The sequence below is a fragment of the Hyperolius riggenbachi genome, chromosome 5 (assembly GCF_040937935.1).
Source record: "Hyperolius riggenbachi isolate aHypRig1 chromosome 5, aHypRig1.pri, whole genome shotgun sequence".
Lineage (NCBI taxonomy): Eukaryota > Metazoa > Chordata > Amphibia > Anura > Hyperoliidae > Hyperolius > Hyperolius riggenbachi.
Window position 1 is genome coordinate 169,154,987 of NC_090650.1, and position 21,348 is coordinate 169,176,334.

A 21,348-nucleotide genomic window follows, 5' to 3' on the forward strand; every position below is an offset into this window, starting at 1 on the left:
GGCCCCTAAACTATGTTCTGGGATGAAAAATACAGCTTCAGTGAAATTCGTTTGCAAATCGGAGTGATAGATTAGAATCTAGAGCCAACGGTACGTTTTCTATGTTAAACCATTACACCATTGAAAAACTGGTTACGTTTGCAATCAAAAGAAAAATGACTATAGTTGAAGAGGTAATGGCCCCTAAACTATGTTCTGGGATGAAAAATACAGCTTCAGTGAAATCCGTTTGCAAATCGGAGTGATAGATTAGAATCTAGAGCCAACGGTACGTTTTCTATGTTAAACCATTACACCATTGAAAAACTGGTTACGTTTGCAATCGAAAGAAAAATGACTATAGTTGAAGAGGTAATGGCCCCTAAACTATGTTCTGGGATGAAAAATACAGCTTCAGTGAAATCCGTTTGCAAATCGGAGTGATAGATTAGAATCTAGAGCCAACGGTACGTTTTCTATGTTAAACCATTACACCATTGAAAAACTGGTTACGTTTGCAATCGAAAGAAAAATGACTATAGTTGAAGAGGTAATGGCCCCTAAACTATGTTCTGGGATGAAAGTTACAGCTTCAGTGAAATCCGTTTGCAAATCGGAGTGATAGATTAGAATCTAGAGCCAATGGTACGTTTTCTATGTTCAACCATTACACCATTGAAATACTGGTTACGTTTGCAATCGAAAGAAAAATGACTATAGTTGAAGAGGTAATGGCCCCTAAACTATGTTCTGGGATGAAAGTTAAAGCTTCAGTGAAATCCGTTTGCAAATCGGAGTGATAGATTAGAATCTAGAGCCAACGGTACGTTTTCTATGTTAAACCATTACACCATTGAAAAACTGGTTACGTTTGCAATCGAAAGAAAAATGACTATAGTTGAAGAGGTAATGGCCCCTAAATTATGTTCTGGGATGAAAAATACAGCTTCAGTGAAATCCGTTTGCAAATCGGAGTGATAGATTAGAATCTAGAGCCAACGGTACGTTTTCTATGTTAAACCATTACACCATTGAAAAACTGGTTACGTTTGCAATCGAAAGAAAAAATGACTATAGTTGAAGAGGTAATGGCCCCTAAACTATGTTCTGGGATGAAAAATACAGCTTCAGTGAAATCCGTTTGCAAATCGGAGTGATAGATTAGAATCTAGAGCCAACGGTACGTTTTCTATGTTAAACCATTACACCATTGAAAAACTGGTTACGTTTGCAATCGAAAGAAAAATGACTATAGTTGAAGAGGTAATGGCCCCTAAACTATGTTCTGGGATGAAAGTTACAGCTTCAGTGAAATCCGTTTGCAAATCGGAGTGATAGATTAGAATCTAGAGCCAACGGTACGTTTTCTATGTTAAACCATTACACCATTGAAAAACTGGTTACGTTTGCAATCGAAAGAAAAATGACTATAGTTGAAGAGGTAATGGCCCCTAAACTATGTTCTGGGATGAAAGTTACAGCTTCAGTGAAATCCGTTTGCAAATCGGAGTGATAGATTAGAATCTAGAGCCAACGGTACGTTTTCTATGTTAAACCATTACACCATTGAAAAACTGGTTACGTTTGCAATCGAAAGAAAAATGACTATAGTTGAAGAGGTAATGGCCCCTAAACTATGTTCTGGGATGAAAGTTACAGCTTCAGTGAAATCCGTTAGCAAATCAGAGTGATAGATTAGAATCTAGAGCCAACGGTACGTTTTCTATGTTAAACCATTACACCATTGAAAAACTGGTTACGTTTGCAATCGAAAGAAAAATGACTATAGTTGAAGAGGTAATGGCCCCTAAACTATGTTCTGGGATGAAAGTTACAGCTTCAGTGAAATCCGTTTGCAAATCGGAGTGATAGATTAGAATCTAGAGCCAGCGGTACGTTTTCTATGTTCAACCATTACACCATTGAAAAACTGGTTACGTTTGCAATCGAAAGAAAAATGACTATAGTTGAAGAGGTAATGGCACCTAAACTATGTTCTGGGATGAAAGTTACAGCTTCAGTGAAATCCGTTTGCAAATCGGAGTGATAGATTAGAATCTAGAGCCAACGGTACGTTTTCTATGTTAAACCATTACACCATTGAAAAACTGGTTACGTTTGCAATCGAAAGAAAAATGACTATTGTTGAAGAGGTAATGGCCCCTAAATTATGTTCTGGGATGAAAAATACAGCTTCAGTGAAATCCGTTTGCAAATCGGAGTGATAGATTAGAATCTAGAGCCAACGGTACGTTTTCTATGTTAAACCATTACACCATTGAAAAACTGGTTACGTTTGCAATCGAAAGAAAAAATGACTATAGTTGAAGAGGTAATGGCCCCTAAACTATGTTCTGGGATGAAAAATACAGCTTCAGTGAAATCCGTTTGCAAATCGGAGTGATAGATTAGAATCTAGAGCCAACGGTACGTTTTCTATGTTAAACCATTACACCATTGAAAAACTGGTTACGTTTGCAATCGAAAGAAAAATGACTATAGTTGAAGAGGTAATGGCCCCTAAACTATGTTCTGGGATAAAAAATACAGCTTCAGTGAAATCCGTTTGCAAATCGGAGTGATAGATTAGAATCTAGAGCCAACGGTACGTTTTCTATGTTAAACCATTACACCATTGAAAAACTGGTTACGTTTGCAATCGAAAGAAAAATGACTATAGTTGAAGAGGTAATGGCCCCTAAACTATGTTCTGGGATGAAAAATACAGCTTCAGTGAAATCCGTTTGCAAATCGGAGTGATAGATTAGAATCTAGAGCCAACTGTACGTTTTCTATGTTAAACCATTACACCATTGAAAATCTGGTTACGTTTGCAATCGAAAGAAAAATGACTATAGTTGAAGAGGTAATGGCCCCTAAACTATGTTCTGGGATGAAAGTTACAGCTTCAGTGAAATCCGTTTGCAAATCGGAGTGATAGATTAGAATCTAGAGCCAACGGTAAGTTTTCTATGTTAAACCATTACACCATTGAAAAACTGGTTACGTTTGCAATCGAAAGAAAAATGACTATAGTTGAAGAGGTAATGGCCCCTAAACTATGTTCTGGGATGAAAGTTACAGCTTCAGTGAAATCCGTTTGCAAATCGGAGTGATAGATTAGAATCTAGAGCCAACGGTACGTTTTCTATGTTAAACCATTACACCATTGAAAAACTGGTTACGTTTGCAATCGAAAGAAAAATGACTATAGTTGAAGAGGTAATGGCCCCTAAACTATGTTCTGGGATGAAAAATACAGCTTCAGTGAAATCCGTTTGCAAATCGGAGTGATAGATTAGAATCTAGAGCCAACTGTACGTTTTCTATGTTAAACCATTACACCATTGAAAATCTGGTTACGTTTGCAATCGAAAGAAAAATGACGGGGGCGCATGCGCGGCGCTGCACTGTGTGGATGTGCATGGTGTGAGCTCCGTCTTCAAGAGCGGAATTTAGCCCCTTAACCAGCGCGGATCGGGACAGAAGTGACACCGACGGAGAGCATAGGACCCCCGCTATGCTAAGGTCGCCTGACAGCTATCCATTAAGAAGCCGTTCCTCCGCCAGACCTCTACTTTCACCGCTGCGCTTTACCCGGAGGTTCTCCAAGATGGCCGACCAGGCCTCGGATGGAGCCTCCGCCTCGCAGTGCCACTCTACCCCGGAGGCCTCTGACGCTGTGCGGACCTCTCCAGCTGAAACCTCACCACCTCAGGTACCCGCAACCCTCCCGCAAGGAGACCTGTCTAACCAGGAGCTGTTAGCCACCATGACGAGAATCTTCAGATCGGAAATCCGTGACGCCGTCACGGAACTCTCCAGGCAGATCTCCGACATAGGTGAGAGAGAAGATGTATTAGAGAAACAGTCAGATGCAATTATTGTGGCTATTAATGAGGATCGTAAGCAGCTAGACACACAGGACACCCGCTTAGATACAATGGAGGACAAACTAGAGGATCTAGAGAACAGGAGTCGGAGGGGCAATGTCCGCATAAGAGGGCTTCCGGAATCCGTGTCTGATGTGGAAGCTGCTGCAGTTAATCTTTTTGGGGCTCTGTTGTCACAGGTAGATCCCACACTAATACGCATTGTGAGAATACATAGAGCACTGGCCAAACCTAGGAACCCTGACCTCCCCCGCGATGTTATTGCAAAATTGTCATCGGAGGACATAAGGGACAAGATATTGCTGGCCGCCCGGGATCTAACAGCATTACCAGGGGTCCCCAGTTCGGTACAAATATATGCGGATTTGGCCCCTCTAACTATACAGAGAAGACGGAATATGAGGCCCTATACATTGGCCTTACAGAAAGCTGCCATTCGATACCGATGGAACTTTCCCTTTGCGCTAGTGTTCACAATCAATGCCAATCACTACACCTGTAAGACTCCTCAGCAAGCTGCAGCTGCATTGGATGAGGCCGGCGTCCCATACGACCTCCCGAAACCTCCGGGACCCCCACAAGCCCAACTCCCGCAACGAGATCAGAGGTCTCCAAATCTCAGGAGAACCTGGAATACGGCCAGGAACACCCAATTCCGACCCAGAAGACTGAATATGGATGCCCAAGATTAATCAACAGAAGGTATAGTACCAAGTGCCCTTTATGATGTGGCATTAGTGGTTCTTGAACACCAAATGATAACCTGCCCTTTATGATCTGGAACTGACAGATAACTATTCCCATAACGGGTACATGTTGACTCTGCGACATGGGAATTATCTCACCTCTGGTCACTTTGAACAGGCTGCCCTTTATGATGTGGCAATTACTACCTCCCTGGCAATTCTGAACAGGTTGCTCTTTATGATGTGGCAACCACCCCCTCCTTGGCCACTTTGAACAAGCTGCCCTTTATGATGTGGCAACTATCTCCCCCTTGGTAACTTTGAAAAGGCTGTTCTGTATAATGAGGCAACTACCTTCCCCTGGGTCATTTTGATCAGGTAGCCCTTTATGATGTGGCAATTGCTTCCCTTTTGGACACTCTGAACAAGCTGCCCTTCATGATGTGGCAATTGCTTCCCCCTTGGACACTCTGAACAAGCTGCCCTTTATGATGTGGCAATTTCCCCTCCGTGGTCCCTTTCGAACAGGCTACCCCTTATGAGGTGACAATAAGAATCCTGTCTATGTTTCCATCTATATCTCCTTCATCAAGATTTGGCCTAGACGAGACGTACATCAATGGACAGTGACCCTCTCTCTATGTTTTGGTATCACATGTTTTTCTCTGCTACTCTAGATTTTGTAACAACTACTGCTTTTCAACCTATGAGGGGTCCACGGGCGATCTCGGACAGGTATAAAAGATTAGATTGTCTAGATTGTGTACATTCTAGGACAGATAGCCCCATGATGACGGAGACTAGTCTTTCCTATGCAAGGAATAAGACCACATATATAGGGGAGGTAACTCATCACGGCCTTGAAATTTCCAACATCTAGTCCAGGGTACTTTGGGGGGGGGGGTTTTCCCTTCAAGTTACCCTTAGACAAAGCAGTAATCTGCTCCTAATTATCTAAAAGAGAACCATCCCCTTATAACCCGCTCCTCTCCCTCTCAAAAGAGGTAATTAGACTTATTTAGTCCCATTGGGTTCCCCATTATAGAGTCTGAAGTAGTGGCTTAGAATGACGCTCTTGAAAAGTCTTGCTGCCCCCCCACATAGATGCAAGGCGGTGGACCAGTACTAATATGGGTCCCCCCTCTCGCATCTCCACTGCACCATTGTGCAGACAATTTAGGTACTGTTAAGTTTTATTGTTGGTATATTCTTCTGTTGGGTGTGTTCGGTGCTATGCTTTATTGTTTGCCACTGATAGTGGCGCTGTGCGACCCTGCTAGGTGCTTGCGCACCGCGAGATATTCTTTGAATCTTGTATCACTTACCCATCAATGGCTAATAGGCCATATAACATAATATCACATAATGTAAGGGGGTTCAACTCTCCTCAGAAACGTAACAAAGCTATGAGGGACTATATTAAACACCTGCCTGACATCCTCTGTCTCCAGGAGACTCATTTCTCAAAGAGGTCCTTCCCCAAATTCTTCCACACGAAATACAGCAGGTCATTTCTCTCCAACTTTACGACAAAAAAGAGAGGAGTGGCGATTTTATTACATAATGATTTTCCTTTTGAGCTTACGTCTAAGATAATTGACACCGAAGGAACCTATGCTATCATTTTAGGCACATTTCAAGATAAAACAATGTGTATTGTCAATGTTTACGCACCCCCAGATAAAGCTAAGGAAACAATCACTAAGGTATCAGATCACTTAATTACTCTTTCATTTGACTCACTCATCTGGGCCGGTGACTTCAATTTGGCTCCTAATAACAACATTGATAGGACCCACCCTATTCGCCTATCTGATGCCACTACGATTCAGAAATTTTTTGATAGCCTTTTTAGGGACCACTCCTTGATTGATTCATGGAGAGAGTATAATGGGGCGAAGAGAGGTTATACCTACTTTTCGGCCCCGCATAACTCCTATTCTAGGTTGGATCTTATCTTGATCTCTTCACAGTGTGCCTCTTCCCTGGGGTACTCAAGACACTTACTCTGCCCGTGGTCAGATCATGATCCAGTCCTAACCTCGCTCTTCTCTCTAATTCCTAAATACGCTAGATCCACCTGGCGCCTGAATGAATCTCTACTCTATAATTCAGAGATCTTTGAGAAAATGGAGACATGTCTGAATAACTATTTCAGGGAGAATGATGGAGAAGTGACCTCACCTGGTATCAGATGGATGGCTCACAAAGCGGTTATACGAGGAGAGTTGATCAAACAGGCCTCAAAACACAAAAGGGATAGGTCTACCCTAATTTCTAACCTAGAGCATAAAATCACATCACTTACAATCTTGAATCAATCTCGGCCTTCCCGCTTCCTCCACAAACAAATTCAGGACCTGCATCTCCAACTTGATGCTATATTGAATGCAGATGCGGAAAAGGCTCTTAGGTGGTCAGGTGCTGCAGCCTATGAACAAATGAACAAGCCTCTCAGGTGGCTAGCAAAAAAACTAAGAGCCCAACAAAATATAAATAAAATAATTAGGATACGGGATCCCAAGGGCAATGTTACTACTAGCCCAGAGAATATTCATGATATATTTTCTAATTTCTATAGATCCCTGTATCAAGACAAGGACCCAGAGGCTAATTCCTCTGGTAGGAAATTGTTCTTAGATCAAACCATCAAGAAATCCTTGACTCCTAACACCGCACAAATCCTTAGTCAGGATATATCTTATGAAGAGTTACATTGGGCTATTAAAAAGACCAAAAGATCAAAAGCACCTGGCCCCGACGGCCTGACCGCACTGTATTATAAGAAATTCGAAAGTATTTTGTCCCCGCATATTCTCAAATTTTTTAATACTATCCTTAAGGGTCAAGTCCCCCCACCAGAGTTCCTTGCTTCCTCAATAGTGGTCATCCCTAAACCTCAAAGAGACCATATGCTCCCAAAGAACTACCGCCCAATTTCACTTCTAGGGGTGGATTATAAAATACTGACTTCCATTCTAGCAAAGAGACTAAATTCGGTCCTCCCTGCCCTGGTCCATAAGGATCAGGTCGGGTTCATTCCAACTAGACAAGCCCCGGATAACATCCGAAAAATAGTCAGCATCCAACACCATTGCTTAAACACCTCTACACCATTGGCCTTATTGGCTCTAGACATGGAAAAGGCCTTCGATTTGATCAAGTGGCCCTACATGCTAGAGGTCCTCCAGAAATACGGCTTTAGTGGCAACTATATGAATGCAATTAGGGCCCTTTATTCGGTTCCCACAGCTACCCTTAAACTCCCATCAATTAAGCGGACCCCTTTTCCCATCCAGAGGGGTACCAGGCAGGGCTGCCCATTATCTCCGGGCATTTTTGCCCTGGTAATGGAGCCTCTGGCAGTAAAAATTCGAAATTCACTAGAAGTCCCTGGAGTTCAAATTGGAAGCACTAATTATAAATTGTCACTTTTCGCAGATGACATATTTGCTACCTTAACCTCCCCTCATACTTCAATCCCAAATCTCCTCCGCATTATTCACGATTTCTCTGGGTTTTCTGGCTTTAAGATAAACCTTGATAAGTCGGAACTGATGCTCACTCAAATGACCACAGTTGAGGGACAAAATTTAGCATCCTCTTTAGGACTGCAGTACCGACCTAGATATATCAAGTATCTGGGGATAAATCTGACTAAAGACCCTAAAAAGCTTTATGACACTAACTACCCTGCCATGTACAATAGACTGTCACGGGACTTAGATATATGGAATACTTACCCAATATCATTACTGGGAAGAATATCTGCGGTTAAAATGACCCTGTTACCGAGACTTCTATATCTCTTTAGAGTCTTGCCGATTGATATTAAAAAGGGGCCTGTGAAGCATATGCAGAAACTGATTCAGGAGTTTATATGGAGGAAGAGGAAGCCGAGGATCAAGTATTTAACATTGGCCAGATCCAAGGATTCAGGGGGCCTAAATGCCCCTATATTGTGGAATTACTATTTGGCTGCCCAACTAGCACCAATGACTGCCGTGAATGCTAAAAATAGTGCACCATTATGGGTGAGATTAGAATCACATTTGCTGTCACCCCTCTCTTTGCCTGGTACAATGTGGGCCAGGAATATCCCTATTGCTTTAATTAGGAAATCATCTCCTGTAACAGCCCATTTTATGAAGATATGGTCTAAATCAAGATTTTTATATAACTTTCAGTCCCCTATTTCTCGCCTTACAGAGATCTTTGGAAACCCAGACTTTCCTCTAGGCGCAAGAACGCGCTCGTTTCATTGGTGGGAGAACAGGGGACTTACTACCCTCACGCGATTTATGGCAGGATTTAAATTGGCCTCACCTAGAGCATTTAGAGATGAACACAATGTCCCTCCAGAGGAGGAAGTAACAATGCAAGCGATATTTAAATTCTTACAATCATTAGACACGAAACAAGAAATTCTTATGTACACCAATTTCGAAGCAAGATGCAAATCGGCACCTTTAGACAGGGGACTTATCTCTGATATATATAATACACTTTCCCGGGCTAATTCGGAGTCAAAAATAAAATGTATGGAGGACTGGGAAAGGGATTGTAATGTCTCTCTGACCGACGAGAGATGGGCACACTGTTGCACCATACTCACGAAAAATTCCCTCTTCTATTCTTCCATAGAGACCTCCATCAAATTATTACATAGGTCCTATTATACTCCTGCAAAACTTAATATTTTTTGTCCATCCAATTCGGAACTATGTTTTAGAGGGTGCAATGCTAAAGGGAACCTATGGCATATATGGTGGTCTTGCCCGAAAACTCAAGCATTCTGGAAGGCCATTTGGAATAGAATTAAATTGATACTTAATATAGATAAGCCCCTGCACCCATCAGTTATGCTACTAGGCGATAGGCCAACGGGAGTCTCCCGCCCACAACACAGATTTATACAATTTGTAGTAGCACAAGCAAAACGTCATATTGGTGTTCAATGGCAAAATAGTTCCCTACAGGTGGAAACGGTATTTCAAAGCCTTAATGCAACTATGCTATCGGAACACATTAGGGCAAAAATTCTGGATCATATGGAGGCATTTGATAACATCTGGTCACCCTGGATCGACTGGCAGAACAATTTAGGCCTATCCTATGTATTACATGCTTTCTAACCCCCTTTACAAGAATATTGATATTGTATTTTAGCCCTCGCGAGTAGCAGTGAGTGCCTGCGGGAGGCGCTCGGCCTTTTGTCCTTTATTAGTGCACTACACACCCATTTATATGTTGTTCGTCTTCTTTTCCTAACCCTTCTACTATCCTTTCATCCCTTTTTCTAATTTCTCCCCTGGACTGGGTCATTGGCATGATGTGGACTTAGTTCCACCCATGGCCCAGCCTAGTACTTATCTTTCTCTTATCCCCCCCCTTTTTTTTCACCACTTTTTACTTCTCTTTCATTCTCTACATCTTTCTTTAATAAAAATTAAAAATAAGTATGAACGTTTAACTGATATATAAGGGATATATACTATTATAAACATTTAGATTTTCAGTTTTACTCTTATGTTGTTTATGCATGACATGTTTCATTTGAAATATTCCCCATGCGTGGGGTTATGGCTGATCTGTTTGTATATTGTCATGTGCAAAGCTTTAATAAACACCCTTGAAACGAAAGAAAAATGACTATAGTTGAAGAGGTAATGGCCCCTAAACTATGTTCTGGGATGAAAGTTACAGCTTCAGTGAAATCCGTTTGCAAATCGGAGTGATAGATTAGAATCTAGAGCCAACGGTAAGTTTTCTATGTTAAACCATTACACCATTGAAAAACTGGTTACGTTTGCAATCGAAAGAAAAATGACTATAGTTGAAGAGGTAATGGCCCCTAAACTATGTTCTGGGATGAAAGTTACAGCTTCAGTGAAATCCGTTTGCAAATCGGAGTGATAGATTAGAATCTAGAGCCAACGGTACGTTTTCTATGTTAAACCATTGAAAAACTGGTTACGTTTGCAATCGAAAGAAAAATGACTATAGTTGAAGAGGTAATGGCCCCTAAACTATGTTCTGGGATGAAAGTTACAGCTTCAGTGAAATCCGTTTGCAAATCGGAGTGATAGATTAGAATCTAGAGCCAACGGTACGTTTTCTATGTTAAACCATTACACCATTGAAAAACTGCTTACGTTTGCAATCGAAAGAAAAATGACTATAGTTAAAGAGGTAATGGCCCCTAAACTATGTTCTGGGATGAAAAATACAGCTTCAGTGAAATCCGTTTGCAAATCGGAGTGATAGATTAGAATCTAGAGCCAACGGTACGTTTTCTATGTTAAACCATTACACCATTGAAAAACTGGTTACGTTTGCAATCGAAAGAAAAATGACTATAGTTGAAGAGGTAATGGCCCCTAAACTATGTTCTGGGATGAAAAATACAGCTTCAGTGAAATCCGTTTGCAAATCGGAGTGATAGATTAGAATCTAGAGCCAACGGTACGTTTTCTATGTTAAACCATTACACCATTGAAAAACTGGTTACGTTTGCAATCGAAAGAAAAATGACTATAGTTGAAGAGGTAATGGCCCCTAAATTATGTTCTGGGATGAAAAATACAGCTTCAGTGAAATCCGTTTGCAAATCGGAGTGATAGATTAGAATCTAGAGCCAACGGTACGTTTTCTATGTTAAACCATTACACCATTGAAAAACTGGTTACGTTTGCAATCGAAAGAAAAATGACTATAGTTGAAGAGGTAATGGCCCCTAAACTATGTTCTGGGATGAAAGTTACAACTTCAGTGAAATCCGTTTGCAAATCGGAGTGATAGATTAGAATCTAGAGCCAACGGTAAGTTTTCTATGTTAAACCATTACACCATTGAAAAACTGGTTACGTTTGCAATCGAAAGAAAAATGACTATAGTTGAAGAGGTAATGGCCCCTAAACTATGTTCTGGGATGAAAGTTACAGCTTCAGTGAAGTTCGTTTGCAAATCGGAGTGATAGATTAGAATCTAGAGCCAACGGTACGTTTTCTATGTTAAACCATTGAAAAACTGGTTACGTTTGCAATCGAAAGAAAAATGACTATAGTTGAAGAGGTAATGGCCCCTAAACTATGTTCTGGGATGAAAGCTACAGCTTCAGTGAAATCCGTTTGCAAATCGGAGTGATAGATTAGAATCTAGAGCCAACGGTACGTTTTCTATGTTAAACCATTACACCATTGAAAAACTGGTTACGTTTGCAATCGAAAGAAAAATGACTATAGTTGAAGAGGTAATGGCCCCTAAACTATGTTCTGGAATGAAAGTTACAGCTTCAGTGAAATCCGTTTGCAAATCGGAGTGATAGATTAGAATCTAGAGCCAACGGTACGTTTTCTATGTTAAACCATTACACCATTGAAAAACTGGTTACGTTTGCAATCGAAAGAAAAATGACTATAGTTGAAGAGGTAATGGCCCCTAAACTATGTTCTGGGATGAAAGTTACAGCTTCAGTGAAATCCGTTTGCAAATCGGAGTGATAGATTAGAATCTAGAGCCAACGGTATGTTTTCTATGTTAAACCATTACACCATTGAAAAACTGGTTACGTTTGCAATCGAAAGAAAAATGACTATAGTTGAAGAGGTAATGGCCCCTAAACTATGTTCTGGGATGAAAGTTACAGCTTCAGTGAAATCCGTTTGCAAATCGGAGTGATAGATTAGAATCTAGAGCCAACGGTACGTTTTCTATGTTAAACCATTACACCATTGAAAAACTGGTTACGTTTGCAATCGAAAGAAAAATGACTATAGTTGAAGAGGTAATGGCCCCTAAACTATGTTCTGGGATGAAAGTTACAGCTTCAGTGAAATCCGTTTGCAAATCGGAGTGATAGATTAGAATCTAGAGCCAACGGTAAGTTTTCTATGTTAAACCATTACACCATTGAAAAACTGGTTACGTTTGCAATCGAAAGAAAAATGACTATAGTTGAAGAGGTAATGGCCCCTAAACTATGTTCTGGGATGAAAGTTACAGCTTCAGTGAAATGCGTTTGCAAATCGGAGTGATAGATTAGAATCTAGAGCCAACGGTACGTTTTCTATGTTAAACCATTACACCATTGAAAAACTGGTTACGTTTGCAATCGAAAGAAAAATTACTATAGTTGAAGAGGTAATGGCCCCTAAACTATGTTCTGGGATGAAAAATACAGCTTCAGTGAAATCCGTCTGCAAATCGGAGTGATAGATTAGAATCTAGAGCCAACGGTACGTTTTCTATGTTAAACCATTACACCATTGAAAAACTGGTTACGTTTGCAATCGAAAGAAAAATGACTATAGTTGAAGAGGTAATGGCCCCTAAACTATGTTCTGGGATGAAAGTTACAGCTTCAGTGAAATCCGTTTGCAAATCGGAGTGATAGATTAGAATCGAGAGCCAACGGTAAGTTTTCTATGTTAAACCATTACACCATTGAAAAACTGGTTACGTTTGCAATCGAAAGAAAAATGACTATAGTTGAAGATGTAATGGCCCCTAAACTATGTTCTGGGATGAAAGTTACAGCTTCAGTGAAATCCGTTTGCAAATCGGAGTGATAGATTAGAATCGAGAGCCAACGGTAAGTTTTCTATGTTAAACCATTACACCATTGAAAAACTGGTTACGTTTGCAATCGAAAGAAAAATGACTATAGTTGAAGAGGTAATGGCCCCTAAACTATGTTCTGGGATGAAAGTTACAGCTTCAGTGAAATCCGTTTGCAAATCGGAGTGATAGATTAGAATCTAGAGCCAACGGTACGTTTTCTATGTTAAACCATTACACCATTGAAAAACTGGTTACGTTTGCAATCGAAAGAAAAATGACTATAGTTGAAGAGGTAATGGCCCCTAAACTATGTTCTGGGATTAAAGTTACAGCTTCAGTGAAGTTCGTTTGCAAATCGGAGTGATAGATTAGAATCTAGAGCCAACGGTACGTTTTCTATGTTAAACCATTACACCATTGAAAAACTGGTTACGTTTGCAATCGAAAGAAAAATGACTATAGTTGAAGAGGTAATGGCCCCTAAATTATGTTCTGGGATGAAAAATACAGCTTCAGTGAAATCCGTTTGCAAATCGGAGTGATAGATTAGAATCTAGAGCCAACGGTACGTTTTCTATGTTAAACCATTACACCATTGAAAAACTGGTTACGTTTGCAATCGAAAGAAAAAATGACTATAGTTGAAGAGGTAATGGCCCCTAAACTATGTTCTGGGATGAAAAATACAGCTTCAGTGAAATCCGTTTGCAAATCGGAGTGATAGATTAGAATCTAGAGCCAACGGTACGTTTTCTATGTTAAACCATTACACCATTGAAAAACTGGTTACGTTTGCAATCGAAAGAAAAATGACTATAGTTGAAGAGGTAATGGCCCCTAAACTATGTTCTGGGATAAAAAATACAGCTTCAGTGAAATCCGTTTGCAATTCGGAGTGATAGATTAGAATCTAGAGCCAACGGTACGTTTTCTATGTTAAACCATTACACCATTGAAAAACTGGTTACGTTTGCAATCGAAAGAAAAATGACTATAGTTGAAGAGGTAATGGCCCCTAAACTATGTTCTGGGATGAAAAATACAGCTTCAGTGAAATCCGTTTGCAAATCGGAGTGATAGATTAGAATCTAGAGCCAACTGTACGTTTTCTATGTTAAACCATTACACCATTGAAAATCTGGTTACGTTTGCAATCGAAAGAAAAATGACTATAGTTGAAGAGGTAATGGCCCCTAAACTATGTTCTGGGATGAAAGTTACAGCTTCAGTGAAATCCGTTTGCAAATCGGAGTGATAGATTAGAATCTAGAGCCAACGGTAAGTTTTCTATGTTAAACCATTACACCATTGAAAAACTGGTTACGTTTGCAATCGAAAGAAAAATGACTATAGTTGAAGAGGTAATGGCACCTAAACTATGTTCTGGGATGAAAGTTACAGCTTCAGTGAAATCCGTTTGCAAATCGGAGTGATAGATTAGAATCTAGAGCCAACGGTACGTTTTCTATGTTAAACCATTACACCATTGAAAAACTGGTTACGTTTGCAATCGAAAGAAAAATGACTATAGTTGAAGAGGTAATGGCCCCTAAACTATGTTCTGGGATAAAAAATACAGCTTCAGTGAAATCCGTTTGCAAATCGGAGTGATAGATTAGAATCTAGAGCCAACGGTACGTTTTCTATGTTAAACCATTACACCATTGAAAAACTGGTTACGTTTGCAATCGAAAGAAAAATGACTATAGTTGAAGAGGTAATGGCCCCTAAACTATGTTCTGGGATGAAAAATACAGCTTCAGTGAAATCCGTTTGCAAATCGGAGTGATAGATTAGAATCTAGAGCCAACTGTACGTTTTCTATGTTAAACCATTACACCATTGAAAATCTGGTTACGTTTGCAATCGAAAGAAAAATGACTATAGTTGAAGAGGTAATGGCCCCTAAACTATGTTCTGGGATGAAAGTTACAGCTTCAGTGAAATCCGTTTGCAAATCGGAGTGATAGATTAGAATCTAGAGCCAACGGTAAGTTTTCTATGTTAAACCATTACACCATTGAAAAACTGGTTACGTTTGCAATCGAAAGAAAAATGACTATAGTTGAAGAGGTAATGGCCCCTAAACTATGTTCTGGGATGAAAGTTACAGCTTCAGTGAAATCCGTTTGCAAATCGGAGTGATAGATTAGAATCTAGAGCCAACGGTACGTTTTCTATGTTAAACCATTGAAAAACTGGTTACGTTTGCAATCGAAAGAAAAATGACTATAGTTGAAGAGGTAATGGCCCCTAAACTATGTTCTGGGATGAAAGTTACAGCTTCAGTGAAATCCGTTTGCAAATCGGAGTGATAGATTAGAATCTAGAGCCAACGGTACGTTTTCTATGTTAAACCATTACACCATTGAAAAACTGCTTACGTTTGCAATCGAAAGAAAAATGACTATAGTTGAAGAGGTAATGGCCCCTAAACTATGTTCTGGGATGAAAAATACAGCTTCAGTGAAATCCGTTTGCAAATAGGAGTGATAGATTAGAATCTAGAGCCAACGGTACGTTTTCTATGTTAAACCATTACACCATTGAAAAACTGGTTACGTTTGCAATCGAAAGAAAAATGACTATAGTTGAAGAGGTAATGGCCCCTAAACTATGTTCTGGGATGAAAAATACAGCTTCAGTGAAATCCGTTTGCAAATCGGAGTGATAGATTAGAATCTAGAGCCAACGGTACGTTTTCTATGTTAAACCATTACACCATTGAAAAACTGGTTACGTTTGCAATCGAAAGAAAAATGACTATAGTTGAAGAGGTAATGGCCCCTAAATTATGTTCTGGGATGAAAAATACAGCTTCAGTGAAATCCGTTTGCAAATCGGAGTGATAGATTAGAATCTAGAGCCAACGGTACGTTTTCTATGTTAAACCATTACACCATTGAAAAACTGGTTACGTTTGCAATCGAAAGAAAAATGACTATAGTTGAAGAGGTAATGGCCCCTAAACTATGTTCTGGGATGAAAGTTACAACTTCAGTGAAATCCGTTTGCAAATCGGAGTGATAGATTAGAATCTAGAGCCAACGGTAAGTTTTCTATGTTAAACCATTACACCATTGAAAAACTGGTTACGTTTGCAATCGAAAGAAAAATGACTATAGTTGAAGAGGTAATGGCCCCTAAACTATGTTCTGGGATGAAAGTTACAGCTTCAGTGAAGTTCGTTTGCAAATCGGAGTGATAGATTAGAATCTAGAGCCAACGGTACGTTTTCTATGTTAAACCATTGAAAAACTGGTTACGTTTGCAATCGAAAGAAAAATGACTATAGTTGAAGAGGTAATGGCCCCTAAACTATGTTCTGGGATGAAAGCTACAGCTTCAGTGAAATCCGTTTGCAAATCGGAGTGATAGATTAGAATCTAGAGCCAACGGTAAGTTTTCTATGTTAAACCATTACACCATTGAAAAACTGGTTACGTTTGCAATCGAAAGAAAAATGACTATAGTTGAAGAGGTAATGGCCCCTAAACTATGTTCTGGGATGAAAGTTACAGCTTCAGTGAAATCCGTTTGCAAATCGGAGTGATAGATTAGAATCTAGAGCCAACGGTACGTTTTCTATGTTAAACCATTACACCATTGAAAAACTGGTTACGTTTGCAATCGAAAGAAAAATGACTATAGTTGAAGAGGTAATGGCCCCTAAACTATGTTCTGGGATGAAAGTTACAGCTTCAGTGAAATCCGTTTGCAAATCGGAGTGATAGATTAGAATCTAGAGCCAACGGTATGTTTTCTATGTTAAACCATTACACCATTGAAAAACTGGTTACGTTTGCAATCGAATGAAAAATGACTATAGTTGAAGAGGTAATGGCCCCTAAACTATGTTCTGGGATGAAAGTTACAGCTTCAGAGAAATCCGTTTGCAAATCGGAGTGATAGATTAGAATCTAGAGCCAACGGTACGTTTTCTATGTTAAACCATTACACCATTGAAAAACTGGTTACGTTTGCAATCGAAAGAAAAATGACTATAGTTGAAGAGGTAATGGCCCCTAAACTATGTTCTGGGATGAAAGTTACAGCTTCAGTGAAATCCGTTTGCAAATCGGAGTGATAGATTAGAATCTAGAGCCAACGGTGCGTTTTCTATGTTAAACCATTACACCATTGAAAAACTGGTTACGTTTGCAATCGAAAGAAAAATGACTATAGTTGAAGAGGTAATGGCCCCTAAACTATGTTCTGGGATGAAAGTTACAGCTTCAGTGAAATCCGTTTGCAAATCGGAGTGATAGATTAGAATCTAGAGCCAACGGTAAGTTTTCTATGTTAAACCATTACACCATTGAAAAACTGGTTACGTTTGCAATCGAAAGAAAAATGACTATAGTTGAAGAGGTAATGGCCCCTAAACTATGTTCTGGGATGAAAGTTACAGCTTCAGTGAAATCCGTTTGCAAATCGGAGTGATAGATTAGAATCTAGAGCCAACGGTACGTTTTCTATGTTAAACCATTACACCATTGAAAAACTGGTTACGTTTGCAATCGAAAGAAAAATGACTATAGTTGAAGAGGTAATGGCCCCTAAACTATGTTCTGGGATGAAAAATACAGCTTCAGTGAAATCCGTCTGCAAATCAGAGTGATAGATTAGAATCTAGAGCCAACGGTACGTTTTCTATGTTAAACCATTACACCATTGAAAAACTGGTTACGTTTGCAATCGAAAGAAAAATGACTATAGTTGAAGAGGTAATGGCCCCTAAACTATGTTCTGGGATGAAAGTTACAGCTTCAGTGAAATCCGTTTGCAAATCGGAGTGATAGATTAGAATCGAGAGCCAACGGTAAGTTTTCTATGTTAAACCATTACACCATTGAAAAACTGGTTACGTTTGCAATCGAAAGAAAAATGACTATAGTTGAAGAGGTAATGGCCCCTAAACTATGTTCTGGGATGAAAGTTACAGCTTCAGTGAAATCCGTTTGCAAATCGGAGTGATAGATTAGAATCGAGAGCCAACGGTAAGTTTTCTATGTTAAACCATTACTCCATTGAAAAACTGGTTACGTTTGCAATCGAAAGAAAAATGACTATAGTTGAAGAGGTAATGGCCCCTAAACTATGTTCTGGGATGAAAGTTACAGCTTCAGTGAAGTTCGTTTGCAAATCGGAGTGATAGATTAGAATCTAGAGCCAACGGTACGTTGGTATGAAAGTTACAGCTTCAGTGAAGTTCGTTTGCAAATCGGAGTGATAGATTAGAATCTAGAGCCAACGGTACGTTTTCTATGTTAAACCATTGAAAAACTGGTTACGTTTGCAATCGAAAGAAAAATGACTATAGTTGAAGAGGTAATGGCCCCTAAACTATGTTCTGGGATGAAAGCTACAGCTTCAGTGAAATCCGTTTGCAAATCGGAGTGATAGATTAGAATCTAGAGCCAACGGTAAGTTTTCTATGTTAAACCATTACACCATTGAAAAACTGGTTACGTTTGCAATCGAAAGAAAAATGACTATAGTTGAAGAGGTAATGGCCCCTAAACTATGTTCTGGGATGAAAGTTACAGCTTCAGTGAAATCCGTTTGCAAATCGGAGTGATAGATTAGAATCTAGAGCCAACGGTATGTTTTCTATGTTAAACCATTACACCATTGAAAAACTGGTTACGTTTGCAATCGAATGAAAAATGACTATAGTTGAAGAGGTAATGGCCCCTAAACTATGTTCTGGGATGAAAGTTACAGCTTCAGAGAAATCCGTTTGCAAATCGGAGTGATAGATTAGAATCTAGAGCCAACGGAACGTTTTCTATGTTAAACCATTACACCATTGAAAAACTGGCTACGTTTGCAATCGAAAGAAAAATGACTATAGTTGAAGAGGTAATGGCCCCTAAACTATGTTCTGGGATGAAAGTTACAGCTTCAGTGAAATCTGTTTGCAAATCGGAGTGATAGATTAGAATCTAGAGCCAACGGTACGTTTTCTATGTTAAACCATTACACCATTGAAAAACTGGTTACGTTTGCAATCGAAAGAAAAAATGACTATAGTTGAAGAGGTAATGGCCCCTAAACTATGTTCTGGGATGAAAAATACAGCTTCAGTGAAATCCGTTTGCAAATCGGAGTGATAGATTAGAATCTAGAGCCAACGGTACGTTTTCTATGTTAAACCATTACACCATTGAAAAACTGGTTACGTTTGCAATCGAAAGAAAAATGACTATAGTTGAAGAGGTAATGGCCCCTAAACTATGTTCTGGGATGAAAGTTACAGCTTCAGTGAAATCCGTTTGCAAATCGGAGTGATAGATTAGAATCTAGAGCCAACGGTATGTTTTCTATGTTAAACCATTACACCATTGAAAAACTGGTTACGTTTGCAATCGAATGAAAAATGACTATAGTTGAAGAGGTAATGGCCCCTAAACTATGTTCTAGGATGAAAGTTACAGCTTCAGAGAAATCCGTTTGCAAATCGGAGTGATAGATTAGAATCTAGAGCCAACGGTACGTTTTCTATGTTAAACCATTACACCATTGAAAAACTGGTTACGTTTGCAATCGAAAGAAAAATGACTATAGTTGAAGAGGTAATGGCCCCTAAACTATGTTCTGGGATGAAAGTTACAGCTTCAGTGAAATCCGTTTGCAAATCGGAGTGATAGATTAGAATCTAGAGCCAACGGTACGTTTTCTATGTTAAACCATTACACCATTGAAAAACTGGTTACGTTTGCAATCGAAAGAAAAATGACTATAGTTGAAGAGGTAATGGCCCCTAAACTATGTTCTGGGATGAAAGTTACAGCTTCAGTGAAATCCGTTTGCAAATCGGAGTGATAGATTAGAATCTAGAGCCAACGGTAAGTTTTCTATGTTAAACCATTACACCATTGAAAAACTGGTTACGTTTGCAATCGAAAGAAAAATGACTATAGTTGAAGAGGTAATGGCCCCTAAACTATGTTCTGGGATGAAAGTTACAGCTTCAGTGAAATCCGTTTGCAAATCGGAGTGATAGATTAGAATCTAGAGCCAACGGTACGTTTTCTATGTTAAACCATTACACCATTGAAAAACTGGTTACGTTTGCAATCGAAAGAAAAATGACTATAGTTGAAGAGGTAATGGCCCCTAAACTATGTTCTGGGATGAAAAATACAGCTTCAGTGAAATCCGTCTGCAAATCGGAGTGATAGATTAGAATCTAGAGCCAACGGTACGTTTTCTATGTTAAACCATTACACCATTGAAAAACTGGTTACGTTTGCAATCGAAAGAAAAATGACTATAGTTGAAGAGGTAATGGCCCCTAAACTATGTTCTGGGATGAAAGTTACAGCTTCAGTGAAATCCGTTTGCAAATCGGAGTGATAGATTAGAATCGAGAGCCAACGGTAAGTTTTCTATGTTAAACCATTACACCATTGAAAAACTGGTTACGTTTGCAATCGAAAGAAAAATGACTATAGTTGAAGAGGTAATGGCCCCTAAACTATGTTCTGGGATGAAAGTTACAGCTTCAGTGAAATCCGTTTGCAAATCGGAGTGATAGATTAGAATCGAGAGCCAACGGTAAGTTTTCTATGTTAAACCATTACACCATTGAAAAACTGGTTACGTTTGCAATCGAAAGAAAAATGACTATAGTTGAAGAGGTAATGGCCCCTAAACTATGTTCTGGGATGAAAGTTACAGCTTCAGTGAAGTTCGTTTGCAAATCGGAGTGATAGATTAGAATCTAGAGCCAACGGTACGTTGGGATGAAAGTTACAGCTTCAGTGAAGTTCGTTTGCAAATCGGAGTGATAGATTAGAATCTAGAGCCAACGGTACGTTTTCTATGTTAAACCATTGAAAAACTGGTTACGTTTGCAATCGAAAGAAAATGACTATAGTTGAAGAGGTAATGGCCCCTAAACTATGTTCTGGGATGAAAGCTACAGCTTCAGTGAAATCCGTTTGCAAATCGGAGTGATAGATTAGAATCTAGAGCCAACGGTACGTTTTCTATGTTAAACCATTACACCATTGAAAAACTGGTTACGTTTGCAATCGAAAGAAAAATGACTATAGTTGAAGAGGTAATGGCCCCTAAACTATGTTCTGGGATGAAAGTTACAGCTTCAGTGAAATCCGTTTGCAAATCGGAGTGATAGATTAGAATCTAGAGCCAACGGTATGTTTTCTATGTTAAACCATTACACCATTGAAAAACTGGTTACGTTTGCAATCGAATGA